The sequence below is a fragment of the Oncorhynchus clarkii genome, chromosome 26, assembly GCF_045791955.1.
Source record: "Oncorhynchus clarkii lewisi isolate Uvic-CL-2024 chromosome 26, UVic_Ocla_1.0, whole genome shotgun sequence".
NCBI classification, from domain to species: Eukaryota; Metazoa; Chordata; class Actinopteri; order Salmoniformes; family Salmonidae; genus Oncorhynchus; species Oncorhynchus clarkii.
This window is the reverse complement of record NC_092172.1, coordinates 50,698,860-50,716,612: the sequence shown is the minus strand read 5'-3', so window position 1 is coordinate 50,716,612 and position 17,753 is coordinate 50,698,860. Positions and strand designations below refer to the sequence as shown.

The 17,753-nt window shown below is 44.4% G+C and overlaps 1 protein-coding gene across 2 annotated transcripts in view; it reads left to right on the top strand.

Moving 5' to 3' along the window:
• The first annotated feature begins 213 nt into the window (after positions 1 to 213).
• Positions 214 to 17,753, top strand: part of LOC139384536 (tubulin polymerization-promoting protein family member 3-like) — a 25,077-nt gene continuing 7,537 nt past the window's right edge. For both annotated transcript variants that reach the window (XM_071129373.1, XM_071129371.1), the window contains exon 1: positions 214 to 413. The gene's annotated coding sequence lies outside the window, so the exon portion shown is untranslated. The remainder of the gene's footprint in view (positions 414 to 17,753) is intronic.

The following is a 17,753-nucleotide window of genomic DNA, read 5'->3' as shown; positions in this document are numbered from 1 at the left end:
CTACTCCAAATGGACTCGTGGATTTCCTAAAGTGTAGCGACCTGATACACCTCTCACAAAACTGTTCAGTCAGTACAGTCCAAACCTCATCCACCCCACCCAGAAATGTTTCAGGTCCCAGGCTCTCCTCAGCCAACCCCAGTCCCTCTAAAGGACCATGGTCACTCCCTCTTTCTCTCTCTCCCTCCCTTAGTTTCTCTTTCTCTCTCTCTCTCTCTTTCTCTCTCTCTCTTTTATTGCCCTCCCTTGATGTTGAACAGGATGTCTCTATGGAGACAGGGATAAACAGATGATAACAAATTCTCAGCAGCCTTTAAAGCTCATTTGAGTGTATGGGTTGGCGTTTGAGGTGAGGCAAGGAGAGGCAGTGCAGGACAGCGAGAGAGGCAGAAGGGACTTGACATTAGCAAGAGGTAAGAGCTGCTGCAGTTTAGTGTTGCTTTCTAGCTCTGGGGGATCTGGGAGATCTGGGGGATCTGAGGCTCCTGCAGATCTGGGGGCTCTGAGGCTCGGGGGGCTCTGAGGCTCAGGGGGATCTGGGGTTCTGAGGGATCTAGGTGATCTGAGGCTCCTGCAGATCTGGGGGCTCTGAGGCTCGGTGGGCTCTGAGGCTCGGGGGGATCTGGGGGCTCTGAGGTATCTAGGTGATCTGGGGCTCCTGCAGATCTGGGGGCACTGATGGATCTAGGTGATCTGGGGCTCCTGCAGATCTGGAGGCTGTGAGGCTCGGGGGGATCTGGGGGCTCTGAGGCTCGGGGGGCTCTGAGGCTCAGGGGGCTCTGGGAGATCTGGGGCCTCGGGGGCTCTGGGAGCTCTGAGGCTCGGGGGCCCTGGGAGGTCTGGGGGCTCTGGGAGATCTGGGGGCTCTGCTACTGCTACTGTTACTACTACTGCTGGGTAAGTGGGTAACTGTACTGTAGGCTGTAGATTACCTGTGTGTGTGTGTGTGTGTGTGTGTGTGTGTGTGTGTGTGTGTGTGTGTGTGTGTGTGTGTGTCTCTCTCTCTCTGTATGCTAGATCCCTGTAGGCTATATGCACAACAATCCTAACATTAGCAATGTATTATCAACACAGCTGGGTTTTTTTTTTACTGCTCAACAATGCCGTTCCTGTTACAATCCTCCTTCATCTGCGACTCTTAGCGAATGGGTGGAGCGGCTTGTTGTGTTGCTAAGATACCATGTTATGTTCCTGTGGCATTGCTTTGGTGCGACACATTCATTAATATTAACATAACAAACAGAGAAGAAATTGATATTAGTGAAATATCAAACATGGTGTAATTTCTGACCTGCTGATGTTGTAATTGTAATGTATTACTGTACCGTGTTGCATTTTATTGTGTGGGGGGGGGGGGGTGATTGTAACTATAATTGAGGTGACTCTAGGGTGACTCTAGGGTGACTCTAGGGTGACTAGGGTGACTAGGGTGACTCTAGGGTGACTCTAGGGTGACTAGGGTGACTCTAGGGTGACTCTAGGGTAACTAGGGTGACTCTAGGGTGACTAGGGTGACACTAGGGTGACTCTAGGGTGACTCTAGGGTGACTCTAGGGTGACTAGGGTGACTCTAGGGTGACTCTAGGGTTTGTACAGTGGTTCCTGAATGGTTAGTGAATCCCTGTGTCTGGTGAGCTTGGCTGTGTGAATAACAACAACAACAACAACAACAACAACAACATGTGTGTATATTACTCACGGCTACCCTCTCTCCTAACATAATATACACCAGGTCACTGTTCTTTCCTCTCTGGGCAAATCTTTCAGTCGAGAGTTGAGGGGAAAAGAACTCGACGACATACTGTAAGTTTAGAACAAAACAAAATGGTTGACGTTGGTAGAAACAGATTCGAAAATTATACTTTTGGACAATTTTGCTCAAGTCAAGCGAACACTATTTAGAACATTCCCAGTAATATGCTTTGGATAAAAATGTGCAGTTAAATAAAAATTATTATCTGCATCGTATCTGTCCAAATCAGAGTCAATGTGGAGGCTATATACAGGGTATTACGGTACAGAGTCAATGTGGAGGCTATATACAGGGTGTTACGGTACAGAGTCAATGTGGAGGCTATATACAGGGTATTACGGTACAGAGTCAATGTGGAGGCTATATACAGGGTATTACGGTACTGAGTCAATGTGGAGGCTATATACAGGGTATTACGGTACAGAGTCAATGTGGAGGCTATATACAGAGGGTACTGGTACAGAGTCAATGTGGAGGCTATATACAGGGTATTACGGTACAGAGTCAATGTGGAGGCTATATACAGGGTATTACGGTACAGAGTCAATGTGGAGGCTATATACAGGGTATTACGGTACAGAGTCAATGTGGAGGCTATATACAGGGTATTACGGTACAGAGTCAATGTGGAGGCTATATACAGGGTGTTACGGTACAGAGTCAATGTGGAGGCTATATACAGGGTATTACGGTACAGAGTCAATGTGGAGGCTATATACAGGGTATTACGGTACTGAGTCAATGTGGAGGCTATATACAGGGTATTACGGTACAGAGTCCATGTGGAGGCTATATACAGGGTATTACGGTACAGAGTCAATGTGGAGGCTATATACAGGGTGTTACGGTACAGAGTCAATGTGGAGGCTATATACAGGGTGTTACGGTACAGAGTCAATGTGGAGGCTATATACAGGGTATTACGGTACAGAGTCAATGTGGAGGCTATATACAGGGTGTTACGGTACAGAGTCAATGTGGAGGCTATATACAGGGTGTTACGGTACAGAGTCAATGTGGAGGCTATATACAGGGTATTACGGTACAGAGTCAATGTGGAGGCTATATACAGGGTATTACGGTACAGAGTCAATGTGGAGGCTATATACAGGGTATTACGGTACAGAGTCAATGTGGAAGCTATATACAGGGTGTACCAGTACAGAGTCAATGTGGAGGCTATATACAGGGTATTACGGTATAGAGTCAATGTGGAGGCTATATACAGGGGGAACCGGTACAGAGTCAATGTGGAGACTATATACAGGGGGTACCGGTACAGAGTCAATGTGGAGGCTATATACAGGGTGTTACGGTACAGAGTCAATGTGGAGGCTATATACAGGGTGTTACGGTACAGAGTCAATGTGGAGGCTATATACAGGGTATTACAGTACAGAGTCAATGTGGAGGCTATATACAGGGTATTACGGTACAGAGTCAATGTGGAGGCTATATACAGGGTATTACGGTACAGAGTCAATGTGGAGGCTATATACAGGGTGTACCAGTACAGAGTCAATGTGGAGGCTATATACAGGGTATTACGGTACAGAGTCATTGTGGAGGCTATATACAGGGTATTACGGTACAGAGTCAATGTGGAGGCTATATACAGGGTATTACGGTATAGAGTCAATGTGGAGGCTATATACAGGGGGAACCGGTACAGAGTCAATGTGGAGACTATATACAGGGGGTACCGGTACAGAGTCAATGTGGAGGCTATATACAGGGTATTACGGTACAGAGTCAAAGTGGAGGCTATATACCGGGTATTACGGTACAGAGTCAATGTGGAGGCTATATACAGGGTATTACGGTACAGAGTCAATGTGGAGGCTATAAACAGGGTATTACGGTATAGAGTCAATGTGGAGGCTATATACAGGGTATTACGGTACAGAGTCAATGTGGAGGTTATATACAGGGGGTACCGGTACAGAGTCAATGTGGAGGCTATATACAGGGGGTACCGGTACAGAGTCAATGTGGAGGTTATATACAGGGGGTACCAGTACAGAGTCAATGTGGAGACTATATACAGGGGGTACCGGTACAGAGTCAATGTGGAGGTTATATACAGGGTATTACGGTACAGAGTCAATGTGGAGGCTATATACAGGGGGTACTGGTACAGAGTCAATGTGGAGGCTATATACAGGGGGTACTGGTACAGAGTCAATGTGGAGGCTATATACAGGGTATTACGGTACAGAGTCAATGTGGAGGCTATATACAGGGTATTACGGTACAGAGTCAATGTGGAGGCTATATACAGGGTATTACGGTACAGAGTCAATGTGGAAGCTATATACAGGGTGTACCAGTACAGAGTCAATGTGGAGGCTATATACAGGGTATTACGGTATAGAGTCAATGTGGAGGCTATATACAGGGGGAACCGGTACAGAGTCAATGTGGAGACTATATACAGGGGGTACCGGTACAGAGTCAATGTGGAGGCTATATACAGGGTGTTACGGTACAGAGTCAATGTGGAGGCTATATACAGGGTGTTACGGTACAGAGTCAATGTGGAGGCTATATACAGGGTATTACGGTACAGAGTCAATGTGGAGGCTATATACAGGGTATTACGGTACAGAGTCAATGTGGAGGCTATATACAGGGTATTACGGTACAGAGTCAATGTGGAGGCTATATACAGGGTGTACCAGTACAGAGTCAATGTGGAGGCTATATACAGGGTATTACGGTACAGAGTCATTGTGGAGGCTATATACAGGGTATTACGGTACAGAGTCAATGTGGAGGCTATATACAGGGTATTACGGTATAGAGTCAATGTGGAGGCTATATACAGGGGGAACCGTTACAGAGTCAATGTGGAGACTATATACAGGGGGTGCCGGTACAGAGTCAATGTGGAGAAAATATACAGGGTATTACGGTACAGAGTCAAAGTGGAGGCTATATACCGGGTATTACGGTACAGAGTCAATGTGGAGGCTATATACAGGGTATTACGGTACAGAGTCAATGTGGAGGCTATAAACAGGGTATTACGGTATAGAGTCAATTTGGAGGCTATATACAGGGTATTACGGTACAGAGTCAATGTGGAGGCTATATACAGGGTGTTACGGTACAGAGTCAATGTGGAGGCTATATACAGGGTGTTACGGTACAGAGTCAATGTGGAGGCTATATACAGGGTATTACGGTACAGAGTCAATGTGGAGGCTATATACAGGGTATTACGGTACAGAGTCAATGTGGAGGCTATATACAGGGTATTACGGTACAGAGTCAATGTGGAAGCTATATACAGGGTGTACCAGTACAGAGTCAATGTGGAGGCTATATACAGGGTATTACGGTATAGAGTCAATGTGGAGGCTATATACAGGGGGAACCGGTACAGAGTCAATGTGGAGACTATATACAGGGGGTACCGGTACAGAGTCAATGTGGAGGCTATATACAGGGTGTTACGGTACAGAGTCAATGTGGAGGCTATATACAGGGTGTTACGGTACAGAGTCAATGTGGAGGCTATATACAGGGTATTACAGTACAGAGTCAATGTGGAGGCTATATACAGGGTATTACGGTACAGAGTCAATGTGGAGGCTATATACAGGGTATTACGGTACAGAGTCAATGTGGAGGCTATATACAGGGTGTACCAGTACAGAGTCAATGTGGAGGCTATATACAGGGTATTACGGTACAGAGTCATTGTGGAGGCTATATACAGGGTATTACGGTACAGAGTCAATGTGGAGGCTATATACAGGGTATTACGGTATAGAGTCAATGTGGAGGCTATATACAGGGGGAACCGGTACAGAGTCAATGTGGAGACTATATACAGGGGGTACCGGTACAGAGTCAATGTGGAGGCTATATACAGGGTATTACGGTACAGAGTCAAAGTGGAGGCTATATACCGGGTATTACGGTACAGAGTCAATGTGGAGGCTATATACAGGGTATTACGGTACAGAGTCAATGTGGAGGCTATAAACAGGGTATTACGGTATAGAGTCAATGTGGAGGCTATATACAGGGTATTACGGTACAGAGTCAATGTGGAGGTTATATACAGGGGGTACCGGTACAGAGTCAATGTGGAGGCTATATACAGGGGGTACCGGTACAGAGTCAATGTGGAGGTTATATACAGGGGGTACCAGTACAGAGTCAATGTGGAGACTATATACAGGGGGTACCGGTACAGAGTCAATGTGGAGGTTATATACAGGGTATTACGGTACAGAGTCAATGTGGAGGCTATATACAGGGGGTACTGGTACAGAGTCAATGTGGAGGCTATATACAGGGGGTACTGGTACAGAGTCAATGTGGAGGCTATATACAGGGTATTACGGTACAGAGTCAATGTGGAGGCTATATACAGGGTATTACGGTACAGAGTCAATGTGGAGGCTATATACAGGGTATTACGGTACAGAGTCAATGTGGAAGCTATATACAGGGTGTACCAGTACAGAGTCAATGTGGAGGCTATATACAGGGTATTACGGTATAGAGTCAATGTGGAGGCTATATACAGGGGGAACCGGTACAGAGTCAATGTGGAGACTATATACAGGGGGTACCGGTACAGAGTCAATGTGGAGGCTATATACAGGGTGTTACGGTACAGAGTCAATGTGGAGGCTATATACAGGGTGTTACGGTACAGAGTCAATGTGGAGGCTATATACAGGGTATTACGGTACAGAGTCAATGTGGAGGCTATATACAGGGTATTACGGTACAGAGTCAATGTGGAGGCTATATACAGGGTATTACGGTACAGAGTCAATGTGGAGGCTATATACAGGGTGTACCAGTACAGAGTCAATGTGGAGGCTATATACAGGGTATTACGGTACAGAGTCATTGTGGAGGCTATATACAGGGTATTACGGTACAGAGTCAATGTGGAGGCTATATACAGGGTATTACGGTATAGAGTCAATGTGGAGGCTATATACAGGGGGAACCGTTACAGAGTCAATGTGGAGACTATATACAAGGGGTGCCGGTACAGAGTCAATGTGGAGAAAATATACAGGGTATTACGGTACAGAGTCAAAGTGGAGGCTATATACCGGGTATTACGGTACAGAGTCAATGTGGAGGCTATATACAGGGTATTACGGTACAGAGTCAATGTGGAGGCTATAAACAGGGTATTACGGTATAGAGTCAATTTGGAGGCTATATACAGGGTATTACGGTACAGAGTCAATGTGGAGGTTATATACAGGGGGTATCGGTACAGATTCAATGTGGAGGCTATATACAGGGGGTACCGGTACAGAGTCAATGTGGAGGCTATATACAGGGGGTACCGGTACAGAGTCAATGTGGAGGTTATATACAGGGGGTACCAGTACAGAGTCAATGTGGAGACTATATACAGGGGGTACCGGTACAGAGTCAATGTGGAGGTTATATACAGGGTATTACGGTACAGAGTCAATGTGAAGGCTATATACAGGGGGTACTGGTACAGAGTCAATGTGGAGGCTATATACAGGGGGTACTGATACAGAGTCAATGTGGAGGCTATATACAGGGGGTACCAGTACAGAGTCAATGTGGAGGCTATATACAGGGTGTTACGGTACAGAGTCAATGTGGAGGCTATATACAGAGTCAATGTGGAGGCTATATACAGGGTATTACGGTACAGAGTCAATGTGGAGGCTATATACAGGGGGTACCAGTACAGAGTTAATGTGGAGGCTATATACAGGGTGTTACGGTACAGAGTCAATGTGGAGGCTATATACAGGGTATTACGGTACAGAGTCAGAGTGGAGGCTATATACAGGGTGTTACGGTACAGAGTCAATGTGGAGGCTATATACAGGGTGTCCTTACTGTAAATCACTTTGGATGAAAGAACTCACTGTCCTTACTGTAAATCCCTTTAGATGAACAAACTCACTATCCTTACTGTAAATCACTTTAGATGAGCACTCACTGTTCTTACTGTAAATCCCTTTAGATGAACAAACTCACTGACCTTACTGTAAATCACATTGGATCAAAGAACTCACTGACCTTACTGTAAATCACTTTGGATGAAATAACTCACTGTCCTTACTGTAAATCACTTTGGGATGAAATAACTCACTATCCTTACTGTAAATCACTTTGGATCAAAGGACTCACTGACCTTACTGTAAATCACTTTGGGATGAACAGACTCACTGACCTTACTGTAAATCACTTTGGGATGAACAGACTCACTGCCCTTACTGTAAATCTCTTTGGGATGAACAGACTCACTGCCCTTACTGTAAATCACTTTGGGATGAACAGACTCACTGCCCTTACTGTAAATCTCTTTGGGATGAAAGCACCTGTATTGGATATAACTGTAAGTGTCCATATAACCCGTTGTTATTATATTACCGCGTGTCATATTAGGATGCTGCTACTGTAGAATTATACACGGGTCCGTTTCCAACAGCCCTGCAGACCGACGTTATACGCTGAGGGAGGGTGGACGCCAGAACCAACCAGACCCAGTTCAGACCCAACCAGAACCAACCAGACCCAGTTCAGACCCAACCAGAACCAACCAGAACCAACCAGACCCAGTTCAGACATCTTTAGCAGAACATAAACAGAATCAGTACACACGGCATCACAAATGACACCCTTCCCCCCTATTTAGTGCACTACTGGCAGCCGGGTCTGTTGCTGTCCACACTACCACTAACACGATGCTTGGCTCGTGTCTGGTGCTCAGACTGTGGTCAATACCTAGAATACCTGCAGCGAGACAACCAGACTAGACCGGACTGCACCACAGATTGATATTGTGTGTGTGTGTGTGTGTGTCTGTGTGTGTGCGTGTGCGCGGGTGTGTGTGTGTGTGTGTGTGTGTGCATGTGTGCGCGGGTGTGTGTGTGTGTGCGTGCGTGTGTGTGCGCGGGTGTGTGTGTGTGACCAGACTGCACCACGGACATAGATGTAAACCTGCTATGACATATACTGTACACTGGAAGTATGTGGACACCCCTTCAAATTAGTGGATTCTTGTCTATTTCAGCCCCACCCGTTGCTGTCAGGTGGATAAAATCAAGCACACAGCCCATGCAGTCTCCATAGACAACTCAGTTCGTCAAGTTTCTGCCCTGCTAGAGCTGCCTCCGGTCAACTGTAAGTGCTGTTATTGTGAAGTGGAAACGTCTAGGAGCGGCTCAGCCGCCAAGTGGTAGGCCACAGAACGGGATCGCCGACTGCTGAAATGCGGTTGTCCCTGGTTACAACACTCACTACCGAGTTCCAAACCGCCTCTGGAAGTAAACGTCAGCACAATAACTGTTCGTCGGGAGCCTCATGAAATGAGTTTCACAAGCCTAAGATCACCATCCGCAACGCCAAGCGTCGGCTGGAGGGGTGTAAAAGCTCGCTGCCATTGGACTCTGGAGCAGTGGAAACGCGTTCTCTGGAGTGATGAATCACGCTTCACCATCTGGCAGTCTGACAGACTAATCTGGGTTTGGCTGATGCCAGGAGAACGTTACCTGCCCCTAAGCATAGTGCCAACTGTAAAGTTTGGTGGAGGAGGAATACTGGTCTGGGGCTGTTTTTCATGGTTCGGGCCCCTTCGTTCCAGTGAAGGGAAATGTTAACCCAACAGCATAAAATGACATTCTAGACGATTCTGTGCTTCTAACTTTGTGGCAACAGTTTGGGGAAGGCCCTTTCCTGTTTCAGCATGACATTTCTCCCGTGCACAAAATGAGGTCCATACAGAAGTTGTTTTTTGGGATCGGGGTGGAACTTGACTGGCATGCACAGAGCCCTGACCTTAACCCCATCGAACACCTTTGGGATGAATTGGAACGCCGACTGCGAGCCAGGCCTAATTGCTCAACATCAGTGCCCGACCTCAGTAATGCTCTTGTGGCTGAATGGAAGCAAGTCCCACAGCAATGTTCCAATATATAGTGGAAAGCCTTCTCAGACGAGTGGGGGCTGTTATAGCAGCAAGGGGGGGTTGACCAACTCTACATTAATAGCTATGATTCTGGAATGAGATGTTGGATGAGCAGGTGTCCATATACTTTTGGTCATGTAGTGTATCTACAAAACTACCAAGTGTACTTTACATTAGTAGCAGAGAAATACTGCCATTTCAGTTCCTCACCGTGTACTTTACATTAGTAGCAGAGAAATACTGCCATTTCAGTTCATCAGCGTGTACTTTACATTAGTAGCAGAGAAATACTGCCATTTCAGTTCCTCACCGTGTACTTTACATTAGTAGCAGAGAAATAATGCCATTTCAGTTCCTCAACGTGTACTTTACATTAGTAGCAGAGAAATACTGCCATTTCAGTTCCTCACCGTGTACTTTACATTAGTAGCAGAGAAATACTGCCATTTCAGTTCCTCACCGTGTACTTTACATTAGTAGCAGAGAAATACTGCCATTTCAGTTCCTCACCGTGTACTTTACATTAGTAGCAGAGAAATACTGCCATTTCAGTTCCTCACCGTGTACTTTACATTAGTAGCAGAGAAATACTGCCATTTCAGTTCCTCACCGTGTACTTTACATTAGTAGCAGAGAAATACTGCCATTTCAGTTCATCACCATGTGGATGGAATGAAGAGTCTAGAGATTTTACAGTACGTGGATGCTAATTCAGTTCATCATTGAATGTTTTATTTATTCAACCTTTATTTAACTAGGCAAGTCAGTTAACTAGGCAAGTCAGTCAATGACCGCCTACCAGGAACAGTGGGTTAACTGCCTATTCAGGTGCAGAATGACAGATTTGTGCCTTGTCAGCTCGGGGATTTGATCTTGCAACCTTTCGGTTACTAGTCCAACACTCTAACCACTAGGCTACCTGCTGGTTACTAGTCCAACGCTCTAACCACTAGACTACCTGCTGGTTACTAGTTCAACACTCTAACCACTAGACTACCTGCTGGTTACTAGTCCAACACTCTAACCACTAGACTACCTGCTGGTTACTAGTCCAACGCTCTAACCACTAGTCTATCTGCTGGTTACTGACCCAACGCTCTAACCACTAGTCTACCTGCTGGTTACTAGTCCAACACTCTAACCACTAGACTACCTGCTGGTTACTAGTCCAACACTCTAACCACTAGACTACCTGCTGGTTACTAGTCCAACGCTCTAACCACTAGTCTACCTGTTGGTTACTAGTCCAACGCTCTAACCACTAGACTACCTGCTGGTTACTAGTCCAACGCTCTAACCACTAGTCTACCTGCTGGTTACTAGTCCAACACTCTAACCATTAGGCTACCTGCTGGTTACTGGCCCAACACTCTAACCACTAGTCTACCTGCTGGTTACTGGTCCAACGGATTTGAATGAAATGTCAAATTGACCACCTAAAACCTTGTGATGCATTGTAGCCAACAGTACCTGGAGTGACGCAGTACTTAGGACACAGTGGTGTCTCTAGTTCTCCATAGGGACTGAGTCTAACGGACCAGCTGGTTCTTCACAACGGAGGGGTTCTCTAAACGTTAGGATCATTGGGGACTTGTTCTCTGTGCCAGACAGAAGAGCAGGGGTGGAATCTGGGTGCTGCTTCCCAACTGGTTCTCTATTGCCTGTATAGTGCACTACCTTTTTGACCAGGACCCTATGGTAGTGCACTATACAGTACAGGGAATAAGGTATCATTTGAGACATACTGTCTCTCTCTCAATGTGTTCTTTCTACTCTCTGGCTGTAGGATGCAATGCTCTGTCTGTCTGTCTGTTTGCCTGTCTGTCTGTCTGTCTGTAGGATGCAATGCTGTCTGTCTGTCTGTCTGTCCCGAGCTGCAGGATGCAATGCTGCCTGTCTGTCTGTCTGCCTGCCTGCATGCCTGCCTGTCTGTCTGTCTGCCTGCCTGTCTGCCTGTCTGTCTGTCTGTCTGTAGGATGCAATGCTGTCTGTCTGTCTGTCCCGAGCTGCAGGATGCAATGCTGTCTGTCTGTCTGCCTGTCTGCCTGTCTGTCTGTCTGTCTGTCTGTCTGTCTGTCTGCCTGTCTGTCTGCCTGTCTGCCTGTCTGTCTGTCTGTCTGCCTGTCTGTCTGTCTGTCTGCCTGTCTGTCTGTCTGTCTGTCTGTCTGTCTGTCTGCCTGTCTGCCTGTCTGTCTGCCTGCCTGTCTGTCTGTCTGCCTGCCTGTCTGTCTGTCTGTCTGTCTGTCTGTCTGTCTGTCCCTGGCCTGAGCTTCACCCCCCTCACCCACACAGCACCTCATACACAAGAACAGTTCATTACACACACTATTATTATTGTTATTGCTAGGCAGCGCAAACTAAGAGAGTCATGTCTGCAATATCACACACACACACACACACACACACACACACACACACACACACACACACACACACACACACACACACACACACACACAGCCTAGCGGTTAAGACCGGTCGGGCGAGTAACCGAAAGGTCACTGGTTCAAATCCCAGAGCCGACTAGGTGAATAACCTGCCAATGTGCCCATGAGCAAGGCACTTAACTCCAATAACTCCTGTAAATCCCTCTGGGTGATGGCCGTCTGGTAAAAACACAGGCACTTTACCATGCTACTCGCTTGCTATCCTTTGCTAGCTTGATCCTGCAGTTTGTAATATGTGATTTGATCTGTATGTATTGTGATTGCTGCTAAACGAATGGCCTCATGGAGGAAGTTTTCTAGAGTGAAAGCAGCTGGTAGAGAGAGAGCTGACTTCTCTCCAAGCCCACCCACTGTTTCAGCTACACCTCCTCATCTAGTCTCTGCAGACTGGCTGTTCACTCTAAACCACATCTACTATCAAATATCAATATCACTAGTCCCATAACAACTGGCAGAGCACTACAGAACTACAGAGCACTACATAACTACAGAGCACTACATAACTACAGAGAACTACAGAGAACTACAGAGCACTACATAACTACAGAGCACTACATAACTACAGAGAACTACATAACTACAGAGCACTACATAACTACAGAGCACTACATAACTATAGAGCACTACGTAACTACAGAGAACTACATAACTACATGAGCACTACATAACTACAGAGCACTACATAACTACAGAGAACTACATAACTACAGAGAACTACATAACTACAGAGCACTACATAACTACAGAGCACTACATAACTACAGAGAACTACATAACTACAGAGCACTACATAACTACAGAGAACTACATAACTACAGAGCACTACATAACTACAGAGAACTACATAACTACAGAGCACTACATAACTACAGAGAACTACATAACTACAGAGCACTACATAACTACAGAGCACTACATAACTACAGAGCACTACATAACTACAGAGCACTACATAACTACAGAGAACTACAGAGCACTACATAACTACAGAGCACTACAGAGCACTACATAACTACAGAGCACTACATAACTACAGAGCACTACATAACTACAGAGCACTACATAACTACAGAGAACTACATAACTACACAGCACTACATAACTACAGAGCACTACATAACTACAGAGAACTACATAACTACAGAGCACTACATAACTACAGAGAACTACAGAGCACTACATAACTACAGAGCACTACAGAGCACTACACAACTACAGAGAACTACACAACTACAGAGAACTACATAACTACAGAGCACTACATAACAACAGAGAACTACATAACTACAGAGAACTACATAACTACAGAGAACTACATAACTACAGAGAACTGCATAACTACATAACTACATAACTACAGAGAACTACATAACTACAGAGAACTACAGAGCACTACAGAGCACTACATAACTACAGAGAACTACATAACTACAGAGAACTACATAACTACATAACTACATAACTACAGAGAACTACATAACTACAGAGAACTACATAACTACAGAGCACTACATAACTACAGAGCACTACATAACTACAGAGCACTACAGAGCACTACACAACTACAGAGAACTACATAACTACAGAACACTACATAACAACAGAGAACTACATAACTACAGAGCACTACATAACTACAGAGCACTACATAACTACAGAACTACAGAGAACTACAGAGAACTACATAACTACAGAGCACTACATAACTACAGAGCACTACACAACTACAGATGCTACATAACTACAGAGCACTACATAACTACAGAGAACTACATAACTACAGAGCACTACATAACTACAGAGCACTACATAACTATAGAGAACTACATAACTATAGAGAACTACATAACTACAGAGCACTACATAACTACAGAGCACTACATAACTACAGAGCACTACAGAACTACAGAGAACTACATAACTACAGAGCACTACAGAACTACAGAGAACTACATAACTACAGAGAACTACATAACTACAGAGAACTACAGAGAACTACAGAGCACTACATAACTATAGAGAACTACATAACTACAGAGCACTACATAACTACAGAGCACTACATAACTACAGAGCACTACAGAACTACAGAGAACTACAGAGAACTACATAACTACAGAGCACTACATAACTACAGAGAACTACATAACTACAGAGCACTACATAACTACAGAGCACTACATAACTACAGAGCACTACATAACTACAGAGCACTACAGAACTACAGAGAACTACAGAGAACTACATAACTACAGAGCACTACATAACTACAGAGCACTACATAACTACAGAGCACTACATAACTACAGAGAACTACATAACTACAGAGCACTACATAACTACAGAGAACTACAGAGCACTACATAACTACAGAGCACTACAGAGCACTACACAACTACAGAGAACTACACAACTACAGAGAACTACATAACTACAGAGCACTACATAACAACAGAGAACTACATAACTACAGAGAACTACATAACTACAGAGAACTACATAACTACAGAGAACTACATAACTACATAACTACATAACTACAGAGAACTACATAACTACAGAGAACTACAGAGCACTACAGAGCACTACATAACTACAGAGAACTACATAACTACAGAGAACTACATAACTACAGAGCACTACATAACTACAGAGCACTACATAACTATAGAGAACTACATAACTACAGAGCACTACATAACTACAGAGCACTACATAACTACAGAGCACTACAGAACTACAGAGAACTACATAACTACAGAGCACTACATAACTACAGAGAACTACATAACTACAGAGCACTACATAACTACAGAGCACTACAGAACTACAGAGAACTACATAACTACAGAGCACTACATAACTACAGAGCACTACATAACTATAGAGAACTACATAACTATAGAGAACTACATAACTACAGAGCACTACATAACTACAGAGCACTACATAACTACAGAGCACTACAGAACTACAGAGAACTACATAACTACAGAGAACTACATAACTACAGAGAACTACAGAGAACTACAGAGCACTACATAACTATAGAGAACTACATAACTACAGAGCACTACATAACTACAGAGCACTACATAACTACAGAGCACTACAGAACTACAGAGAACTACAGAGAACTACATAACTACAGAGCACTACATAACTACAGAGAACTACATAACTACAGAGCACTACATAACTACAGAGAACTACATAACTACATAACTACAGAGAACTACATAACTACAGAGAATTACATAACTACAGAGCACTACATAACTACAGAGAACTACATAACTACAGAGCACTACATAACTACAGAGCACTACATAACTACAGAGAACTACATAACTACAGAGCACTACATAACTACAGAGAACTACATAACTACATAACTACAGAGCACTACATAACTACAGAGAATTACATAACTACAGATGCTACATAACTACAGAGCACTACAGAACTACATAACTACAGAGCACTACATAACTACAGAGAACTACATAACTACAGAGCACTACATAACTACAGAGAACTACATAACTACATAACTACAGAGAACTACATAACTACAGAGAATTACATAACTACAGAGCACTACATAACTACAGAGAACTACATAACTACATAACTACAGAGCACTACATAACTACAGAGCACTACATAACTACAGAGAACTACATAACTACAGAGCACTACATAACTACAGAGAACTACATAACTACATAACTACAGAGCACTACATAACTACAGAGAATTACATAACTACAGATGCTACATAACTTACGCCCCCCCCCCCCCCCCCCCCCCCCCCCTGCCTGTGGGACAACAACCCGTGGTTACCTTGGTTACCCCATTGTCTTATTGTCTGCATGTTTAAAAGTCCATTACAAAACTACATTTAAGAAAAGTCAAAGTAAAGATTACTTTTCAACATGACCTACTTCTAAGCGTTCTCACAAAGCGTAATATTGTAGAGCTCCCCTCATGACCCTTTTCATGACGACACTAACGTTAGCCACGGCTAGCTAGCTAGCAGAACACGGATTCTTATTCATTAGCTGTGTTAAAGATGTGAACCGTCAAGACTGGAGACTGTGAAGGGCAGCTGGGTGGGTTCTGTAGACACATGATGTTCTCTCCTGGGTGGGTTCTGTAGACACATGCTGTTCTCTCCTGGGTGGGTTCTGTAGACACATGATGTTCTCTCCTGGAGGGGTTCTGTAGACACATGATGTTCTCTCCTCCTCTTCCCTCCTCCTCTTCCCTCCTCTCTTCTCTCCCCCTTCTCCTCCGCCTTTTCTCTCCTCTTCCCTCCTCCTCTCTCCTCTCCCCCTTCTCCTCCTCTCCTCTCCTCTCTTCTCCTCCTCCTCTTCTCTCCTCCTCTTCCCTCCTCTCCTCTCTTCTCCACCTCCCCCTCTTCCTTCCTTTCTCCTCTCCTCTCTCCTCTCTTCTCCTCCTCCTCTTCTCTCCTCCTCTCCTCTCTCCTCTCTTCTCTCCCCCTTCTCCTCCTCCTCTTCTCTCCTCCTCTTCCCTCCTCTCTCCCCCCCTCCTCTCCTCCTCTTCTTTCTTCCTCTCTCCTCTCCTCTCCTCCTCCTCTTCTCCCCTCCTCTTCCCTCCTCCTCTCCTCTTCTGCTCTCTTTAAAAAAAAAAGGAATCCTTTCAACAGATTGTGTGAACCCAGATCCCTGAAGGGGAAGGTCTGAGAGGTCAAATAGAGTTAGAGGACATGTGATATTCATTTTAAAGTCCCGAGGGTTCATCTGGAGCATGAGACAGACACTATTAGTAGTACAAAACGAACACAATAAATCAGTCAACTTTGACACGTTCTTTAGTCGTTGACAAGGTATTTACCACGGGATCAAGTATGCATGTCATATACCATTCAAATGAATACAATACTATGCAACATCCATTATAGAAAGTCTAAAAGCTGTGTTCCAATACTCATACTAACCCCCACTAACCATACTATCTGTGATGTGAATTGAGTATATAGTATGCTCATTGATCATAGTGTGGAAATATAGTTTATATGCCAAAAAGTTCCCGGATGTCGTACTACATTCGCCAAAATACGAAGTGTACATGCAGTGGACACTATATCCGTGCTTTTAAGGACCCATAATGCAATTCTTCAGAAAATGGGCGTATGCTTCACTACGTTTTCAGATTTTAGAAAATGGCGGAAAATATACAGCCGAGGAGAGAGGAGACAACTTCATTGCTTTAACTAATTCTGACAAAAAACAAAATTGTAATAAAGTAATAACTTTTAAAATAAGTTTTGTACCACGTTATGTTAGCTGACAACTTATTATCTACGCTGTCCTTACAAACTGCATAGCATTACAGCAGTATGTACCGGTATGTTAGCTGACAACTTAGTATCTACGCTGTCCTTACGAACTGTATAGCATTACAGCAGTGCGTACCGGTATGTTAGCTGACAACTTAGTATCTACGTTGTCCTTACGAACTGCATAGCATTACAGCAGTATGTACCGGTATGTTAGCTGACAACTTATTATCTACGTTGTCCTTACGAACTGCATAGCATTACAGCAGTGCGTACCGGTATGTTAGCTAGTTACCTAACGTTAATTGG